This window comes from Mercenaria mercenaria, chromosome 5, assembly GCF_021730395.1.
Source record: "Mercenaria mercenaria strain notata chromosome 5, MADL_Memer_1, whole genome shotgun sequence".
Lineage (NCBI taxonomy): Eukaryota > Metazoa > Mollusca > Bivalvia > Venerida > Veneridae > Mercenaria > Mercenaria mercenaria.
In genome coordinates, this window is record NC_069365.1 from 95,524,088 (window position 1) to 95,533,798 (window position 9,711).

A 9,711-nucleotide genomic window follows, 5' to 3' on the forward strand; every position below is an offset into this window, starting at 1 on the left:
GTGCTGTTTAATAAAATGAGTTTACAAGGTTTGCGTAATTTTTAAGAGCTTTTTTTTGTTTTTTACAAAAACCCACATTTTTTAGCTCGCTTTTGAAAATAGTCTAGCTTTCTACTCACCCGGTGTCGGCTAAGTTTTTGCATGAAATACTACGCTATATTTAAAAGGCTATAGCTTTGAAATTTAAATTTTTTAGCTCCCCTGAGCACAAAGTGCTAAAGTGAGCTTTTGTGACCCCCGTGCCCAAACCCGTCATCAAAAATTTGACTTTTAAACACTCTGAGGTCACTTTTGGGGCCCAATCTTATGAAACTGGTCAAATTTTACCCCAAAAAATTTGGTGAGTTCGATATTTGGTGATCGGGGGTCAAAAACTGGGTCAGGGAAAAATAAAAAGGAAAAGCTTGTTAACACTCTAGAGGTCAATTTTTGGCCCAAATTTAATAAAAATTTGGCAAATGTTCCCTCAAAAAAATTTTGGCGATTTGATATTGGGTCCCCTGGGGTAAAACTAGGTCCCCGGGTCAAATCAAAGGAAAAGTTGTTTCTCTAGAGGTAAAAATTTTGGCCGATCTTAATAAAAACTTGGTCAGAGTGTTTCCTCAAAAAAATTTTGGGAGAATTGATTTTGGGGTCATCGGGGATAAAAAACTAGGCCCCGGGTTAAAAATCAAAGGAAAACTTTTTTAACTGAGGGGCCCAATTTTTTATTGTATCTTTATGAAACTTGATCGAATTAATTTTGATGATTCAAGGTCCAGTTTAAATCGGGGGTCAGTAGATAAAAAACTAGGCCCGGGGGTAAAATCAAAGGAAAAATAGTTTACACTGTAAAGGCCCACATTTATGCCATATCAAATAAATTTGGTCAAATTTTAAATCTTGATATCTATAGGTCAAGTTCAAATTGGGTTGGGTGGGGTAAAAAAACTGGTCACTGGGTAAAATAAAAAGAATGCTTATCAACCTCTAGAGGCTACATTTATGATTTTTTCTTCATGAAACTTAGTCAGAATTTAAACTTGAGGGTTTTAAATCAGGTTTAAATCGGTCATGTTGGTCAGAAACTGGTCACCGGGTCAAATCAAAGGAAAAGCTAGTTAACACTTTAGGGGCCCAATTATACCATATCATAATGAACTTGGTCAGAATTTATTTTGACGATCTATGGTCAAGTTAATCTGGGTCAGATGGGGTAAAAAATGGGTCACTAGGTCAAATCAAAGGGAAGCTTGTTAACACTCTAGAGGCCACATTTATGACTGTTCTTCTGAAACTTAGTAAAAAACTTGTGACTTTAGGTAAAGTTCAAACTGGGTCTGTCGGGTCAAAATAGGTCCCGGGTCAAATCAAAGGAAAAGTTTAAATTTTATAGGCCACATTTATGCATATCTTAATAAAACTTGGTCAAAATGTTAATTTTGATAATCTTTAGGAAAATAGGTCGGTGAGCGTACAGGGCCTTCAGGGCCCCTTTTTTTTTTTTTTCAGGTAAATTAAAACCTCACGGGGTCAATTTCCATAACTCTGAATGTTTTTGACCCAATTATGCCCCCTTTTTGGGGACTTAAAAAATTTTGGGTTTAAAATTTTTACATGAAATTTACATCTCCAAAACTAATGCAGATTTTGAATTGAAACTTCACATGTCCTTGGGGGGTTATAAAACTAGTTGATGGCAGCAAGTTCCTACTCTGATATGCATTTGGTCAAATTATGTCCCTTTTGAACTGAAAAATCTTTAATTTAACCCTTTTTGGGGAAATATTTTCCGCTTCTGGGACAATATTTTGAAAAGTCGGCTTTGGGGTTTACGGATAGCTCTGTTTTATCCAAAAAATCAGTTTGGGGCCCAAGGGCTTTTTTTTATACCAATAATCATTCTGCCAAAAACTGGCAAACTTAAACTTGGAGGGTAGGGGCAAAAACCCCCCCTCTTTTTAATTTTTCTATGTTTCAGTTGAACAAGTTGAAATGTGTGTAGAAAAATTGTTCTTATGCATTGTCTATTTGACATTACGTAAGGGTTTCAGAATTCGGAGAGGTAGCTAAATTTCAGTGTTCCCGGGACCAGTGCCCCCAGGTCAGGTTTTCTTGAGTACATGTTTATTTTGCTTTTTAGAGATTTTTTAATGGAAAGATATAGGTCTAGATCTGGAAAAAATCTTATATTTGAAATTCAGTAATCTTAGAAGGCTTGTTAGTTATGTACTAAGTTCTTTTTTTATTTTTAAATCAAAAATATTTAAAATTTTGGGAAATTTTTTGGACCCGTATTTTCCGGCAATAGGCCGCTGCAAACCCTATTGGCCGCACCGTTATTTTAACTATTCAAAAAAAATTAACGTATGGCCGCTCGGCATATTGGCCCGGGGCCTATACACCACTAAAGCGGCTAAAATAACATGTCGTATAAAAAACTGTCCTCGATAAATATCTTTAAATCGGGTTTTAAATTTTTAAATTATTACACTTTTTTAAATTTTCAATGCGTGTACTTGCCCTTCTTTTCTTTTAAAATGATTTGATTGACTTTCAAAGCAAGTGAAAAATTAAAAAAGTTGCTAGGCCGCATGAAAGGCCCCATTTAAAAAAATAATTGATATAGGGCCCTTCGATATAGGCCGCCCCCTGAAAAATTCACTTTTTTTAAAAAAGTATAGGCCGTGGCCCATTGTCCCAAAAACCCGGAATGAAAAATATACAAATATTTGTTTCCATTTTATTTGGGTTTAAACAGCAAAAAGTCTCATTGCAAAGTCAAAAATGGGGAAAACCCGTAAAATGAGACAGAGACAAAAACATCACAAGTAAAATCAGTTATTCCTGTTTTACTTTTCAAAATTTAATTATATGTATCGCATAAAATGATCTGCACAAAATTCCCAAATACTGTAAATTATTATTGTTGTGGGGAACTAATTTTTCGTGGATTTCGTGGTTGCCTTGATCCCAAATTTAAATCACAAGAACAATTAACCCCTTTATCCAAATTTTTATACCCCACCCATATGATTGTTGTCTACTAAATCGTTGAAAGCTAAATTTCACGGGCGAAAATGTAATGATTGTTATCCCAAAAGTTGTTTAAATATATTAATACATAGTAATGTTTTCTTAAATACTTTATTAAAATTTTTCCCAAAATTTAAATAGTTGTCTTCCGCCTTATTTTTGGAGGTTGTTGTCTAGTTGTTCCCGAAATGTCCGTGTTAATTTTGGACGCATGATTTTTTTGATGGGATAAATGACATATAAAAAAACGCTAGATATTGGATTTTTCCCTTTTTATTTCAAACAATGGGATGACTTTGCATGAAAACCCCTTTACAACACATCTTTTTAAAAATTCTTTGAAAAAAAACCCGGACTCTCGGTTTTCGTTAATACAAATAAAAAATTTCAAAATTACAAAATTGGCAAAAAAAAATCAGACAGTACGCAATCGTCTGAAAATTTTGGTTTAAAAAAAATTTAAAATAAACAAACAAACAAAAACTTGAAAAATGATAGATACTGATTTTTTATCGGGCAGACAAAAGGGGCGAAAATAATTTTAAACACATTTCAGTGTTATTTGATTTGATGAAGAAAAACAAATTAGTTCCAATCGATTGTGAATGTTTATTGTGCAAGTGCAGAAGTGTCACTTTTATTTGGTGCTGATTTTTTTATTGATTTTCAAAATCAAGGTCTGAATTCGAGATAAAATGGGGGTAATTGGGGGTGATACTCGTATCCCCTCGCTGCGGGGAAAATAGCAAACAGTATCTATGGCAGTGCTTGAAACACTGTAGGTTTCATGTAACCGCAAAATGATAATTTTATAAAAAGAAAATTTTTCAAAAAGTATAAAATCCATGAATTTACTCCCCATGAAATAGCCATTTTGGCCGAAACCATTAAATTTCGTGCCGATGAAAATAAATGATTTCACAGTATACTCAGTGGATGTTGAAAATATTAGTTTAAATTTTTATGAAAAAAGTAATTTTTTTGACCTACCCTCTTTTATGTTTACTTGTTCTATGATAACAGGAAAAAATTTGGGTTTGTTGTGGGCAGATTTTTAGGCAAGCAAATTATAAAAAAAATAATTCATTATAATTAAATAATGATATTTAAAAAGGTTAAAAATAAAAAGGAAAAACAAGAATATAAACAAATGGAGTACTGAAAAATTTTATACGAAGGTAGGGAAATGCTGAAAATGTCGATGTCATTACGGGTCTCTCCCCCAAAAACAAAGAACTTTTTTTTTTCAGGAAGAACAGATTACACCAGTCACACAAGGTAGTCCGGGGAAAAAGCTTTTGTAGTGGATGATCCTAAACCTTTTGGGTCTCATACCTGCAGGTTTACACCTCACCAAAAAAAGGTATTTCAAGACTCTTCCTGACTTTTTTTGGGGAAAAAAGAGTGTAAAAATGGGGTATTTAAGGATACAAAAAAAAAAATCTGGAAAAAAAATCAGTATGCCATTTATGCACCACATGCTGAAAATATGCAAGTTTTGTGCGTGAATAAATTGTGTAAAATTGTTAATATCTGTTTATTTATAAATTACCCTTTTTTCTAATTACTTAAACCTTCCCCTGAAGATCCCAAACTCCCCTTGACTTTAAAAAAAGCCGAAGGGTTAGTCTCCCTTTTTCAAGGAGGTCACTTTTAAATACCCCTGTCAAATTCCTTTATTTTAGGGAAATGAAGGTTGGATGTTTTTGTGCCCCCAAAATTTTTTAGAAAGGGGGTTTCCCTCTTCCTTTCAGTCCATCCAATTTGGTTTTCATATGCAAATTTTATTTTACCCCCAGCCATCAAACCTCCAGGGTTTTTTATTCAGCTGGGAAAAATGCACCAGGGGGGTTTTTAAATTTTTATTCACACAGTCGGGAAAAGAGTTTGCCCTTGACTTATCAAAAAAAAAAAAAAAAACCCAATATTAGTATGTTGCATATAAATAAAAAGTACTTGACCCCGAATTATGTTTTACAGGGAAAATTATTCATTTTGTAATTGGCATCTGGGGTTTTTTTTAGAGTTCATTTATCAGACTAAGTTATGGGCCCCTTTATTAGTAAAAATTGTGCATTTTAAAAGGGATAAAAAAACTGTTTTGAATATCTAAATGTATGGGCATGGGTCTGAAAAACTAAGAATTTTATTTACATTGAAGTTTGCCATGGGTTTTTTTTTTGGATTTCTTTTTCATTCAGATCAGAGTTTTGGGCCTAGATTGTCAAAAAAAATGTGATGTCACATTTATCTAAAAAAAAATTTTTAATTAGAGTCATAAACATTTGGGGGGTTGTTATTAAAATGAAGTTGCACACCCGGGGTTCTGTTCGAATTTACTCAGCCCGATTGGGGTTATTATCCTTGACGTGAAAAATACAGAAAGGCTTTCGTTCTATATTTAAAAAATACATTTAGAGCTGAAAACATTTAGGAATATTTCCCAAATGTGAATTTGTGCACCTGCGTTTTTTTTTTTCTATGCAATACCAGAGTTAGGCCCCTTTATAAATCAAAAAAAAAAATTTTTGCTGCATTTTGTCAAATGAATTGATCTTTAGTCGAAAAATTAGGGTTGTTTTTAGCCTATGAAATTTTTGCATGGGTTTTTTTTTGAATTTTACTAGCTTCCCGGTTTTGGTAAGTGAAAAATACACATAAAATTCTTTAAAATTCGTATTTCGACATCTTAAAAAATTTTATTCTTAATCAAAAACAATGTCTGTGACGGGGGGGGTGGGGGGCCCTGTTCATGGAACACATCTAGTTTTTCTTTGAAAGGCCATATTTTTGCTAAATGCTTAATTTAAATTTATTTGATTTAACATTTCTTTTGCTTATGACCAAAAAATGTACACAACACTAACAAAAAAAGTTTGTTGGGTATAATCATAACAAAAATTCAGGCTATAAATAGACACCTTTTGATAGAATTGCAATTTTGGCTGTGAAATTTTCTGTAAGTTTTAAAGTTTCGAAATGATTGTTATTTTAAAAAAATTTAGCCCCTGGCTGTTGGTCTCACTGTTCGTATTTAGTCGTAAATTTTCGGGGTGTATTAAATAGTAAGTGTTTGGCCAAAATTTAATGATGGACCGGTCCTTTTTTGAAATTTAGCAGCTAAAGGTTAATGGGTAGTTTGGAAAAGTTTAAAAGACACTGTCAATATAAAACATATGGTTATATTCCTCCCTTTGGGTTCAGATCTCTGCATCCCTTTCATGTTGTAGTTTGACAAGATGTTTGTAAATTTTACGTTCAAAAATTTGCAATTTTTATACAACACACAACAAACATGCACAAGGATTTCAGGCCAGGATTTTTGGTCTGTCTATTTTTACACTTAAGAGTACTGACAAACTTTAAAGTTTTAAAAATTAGAAATTTAAATTTTAAAATATAAATTACTTTTTTTTCTCTAAAAAATTTTTTTTTCAAAAATTTTATATAAATTTAACAGAAAGACAAAAACTGATTTTTAGAGATTTAAAGTGGTTTAGTAATAAATTTTTTCATCAAAAAGTCAACTTTTTTTATTACAATCCCTTTTCAATTAAAGATTCCTTAAAATGAATAAAATTTGGGGGGGATAATTTTTATTACAAATCCATATTTATATTAAAATTTTAGAGCACAAATATAAAATTTAGCTTTTTTAAAAAATTCCCCGAAAAAAAGTGTATATAAAACCCAAATGAGAGAATTAAAAAAAACAACAAATAATAAAACATGATAATGGGAACTTTATTGTCTGTCAGTTGAATGGTACAACCATTATGGTCATCATATTATTTTTCTCGTATAACTTACTTCGTAATATTATAGTACAGCTATTAAGGTAGTGGACCTGTAAAAAAAATTTTTAATTTGTTTTCGATTATGGTATGTAATTTTGGCATTCTTGGAGTTATGAAATACTTTTTGCTTGGGGCATTTCGAAGAAAAGTAGAGTATTCACTTGCCCCCGGCAGCGTTGGCGTCGCCGTTGGGTTTAAAATTTTTTAAAAAGTCAAATATCTCTGTTATATCGAAGCTATTTACTTGAAACTTAAAAATTTTTTTATATCAAAATTCCTAGGAGAAAAAATCCCCCTAACTCTGATTGAATTTTGACAGAATTAGCCCCTTTTTAATTTGAAATTTTTAAAAAAAAATTTTTCTAAAGCAAAAATCTCGTTTCTATTTAAAAATTTTTATTGAAAACCCAAAATTTTTAAACAAACAAATCTGCACAAAAGACACAAATTCCCCTAACTCGGTTTGGGGAAATTTTTACAGAAATTATGCCCTTTTTAACTTAGAATTTTTGGGTTTTTAAAGTTTTGATAAAGTCAAATATCTCTGTTCTATCAAAGCTTTTGCTTGAAAATTAAAAAATTTTTACCACAAAGCTACACGGGAGAAAAAATATCATACTCTGTTGAATTTTGACGGAAATTTTGCCCCCTTTTCTTAAATTTTTTGTTAAAAATCAAATTGTTTTAACTTTTACTTGAAAATCAAAATAGTTATTTAAATTAAAATCTACACCAGGAGACACAATTCTAAACTTGATTTGAATTTTGTATGTTATTCCCTTTTTAACTTGAATTTTTTTTTACTGGGAAAATCTCTAATTTGAGTCAGACTGAGAAAAGTCAAGCGCGCTGTTTTTGGACACTCTTTTTTTTTTGTTATGACCACAAGGACCGTAATTGCAATGGAGGATTGTTAACTGATTGCATTATGGGACCCCTATTTTCCCTGCATGGGTGTATTTTAAACCCCTACAGAAATTTGATATACAGTTTTTTTGCTCAAGATATAAAAATATTATAAAGTAGTAATGTGTGTAAAATTGATATTTTAAATTTTTTTTTCTAGTTTAAAATTTGAGAGCAGTATTCAGGGCTGCCAAAAATGTATTACTACCTTTTCACAAATTTTTTATTATTTTTTGTGGATCCACTGCAACTACAGGGTCAGGTAGTTTGGTTCCCCCGGTTTTTCAGCTCCCCCTGTAGAAACCCTACCCCGTTGGGGCACCAGTGTTGTCCCCTTTGAAAAAAACATGATTCAAGCGGTTCAGTGTTTGGCCCCGTACAAACCCCACAACCACCTCAGCGGAAAACCCCCGAAACTTTTTTGACCAGAAAAACTTTTTAGGTCCTTATGTAAAATTTAAAAATGGGAAATTGATGCGGTAAAATTTTTGAAAAATTTTTTATCTTGGGTTTTGCAAAATTAGATTTTAAAGATAAAAAGTAATCTTATTTCAGTCGAAACCGGATCTCAAACTCCCTTACCTCGACATTCCCCTTAAAATCGAAACAAATTTCAAGTCCTTCAAATTTCCTTCTTTATTAAAGAAATTTAAAATCCGGTTACGTTTAAAAATTTGATTACCCAGACTTGGATTGTCCAAGAGTTTTTCAGTCCCCTCAATAAAATTTAAGTGCATTTAAACTTGGGAACTCTAAGGGAAAAAAAAGCAAAAATTTTACACATTCTTTTGAATGTGGTTGGTTTTAAAAACATGCCATGTTTATGCCTTACCGAAGCCTGATGCCGACTATCAAAATGCGGCAAAATCAAAGTGAGTGATGTCATTTTTAGGGTTTTTTTAATCAGCGGTCATTTTTTTTTTGGAAAGTTATGAAAATTGTTTTAATTTTAAAATAAAGAATTAATTTTAAACAAGGGGGGGCTTTAATAAGTATTAATTAGAGGTAACGCGATGAGATGTATAAAAAAAAAATTTCTTCTTTGGAGAAAAATCATTCGTTCGAATTCGATCGAAAACTACAAACCCCCGGGGGGAGAAAAATCTAAAAGGAAAATTGATCAAGAAAAATTTTAGGTTTGTTTCATTATCATTTTAATTCTTTCCCAAACTGTAAACTTTATTTAAAACAAAAATGTACGGAATCGTGTACGTAAAGTGCCCGGTGTACTGAATATTTATGTGTTTTTATGATGATGTGCGCTATGCTGGAATGTAATTGACGAAAAGTATGTAAGACGTGTTTTAATTATGTTTTTCATGGAAAATAAAACAAAATGTACTTTAAATTTTAATCATTTTGTTTCGTTTTAAAAGATTTATTTCAAAGGATTCTTTTTTATAAAGTGTCCCCTACTGGGTTTAAAAAAGGGGTGGAACAACTTTTTTTTTCATCATTTTGTCAAAAATTTCGTCCCCCTCATAACTCCCCATTTTCGGGTATCCGAAAAAAAAAGCCCCTCCCTTGAAATTTGGATAAGGGTTCCGACTGTATTATAAATCGTAGAAAATCTCGGAAAGTGAATGAACTAAACAAAATGGTAGCAACTTTGTTTGACTGGGTCTGTTCATGAAGGGAATGAAAGTGCAAAAAACCCCCCTGCCCCCCAAAACATTTTTTTAAAATCAACTTGCTGCAGGTCTTTATGTGAACATACTACTTGTATCCCTTCCTTTTCTTTAATTTTCCTTCTTTTCTTTGTATGATGTAACTTTAGTATTCAGCTTTTGTTGATTTAATCATTAATTAAAAAATATATGTATTATTATTTTAGCCTTATGCCTTGCTGATAAAGTCAAAATAAAATATTTACTTCAGAAATTGTTATGAAATCTGAAATATTTACAATGATTTTAATGAGGTTCCAATGAAAGTTTATATATGATCACCTTCAAATGCAGATGACTGTGACATGTTATTTTTTTACCGTTTC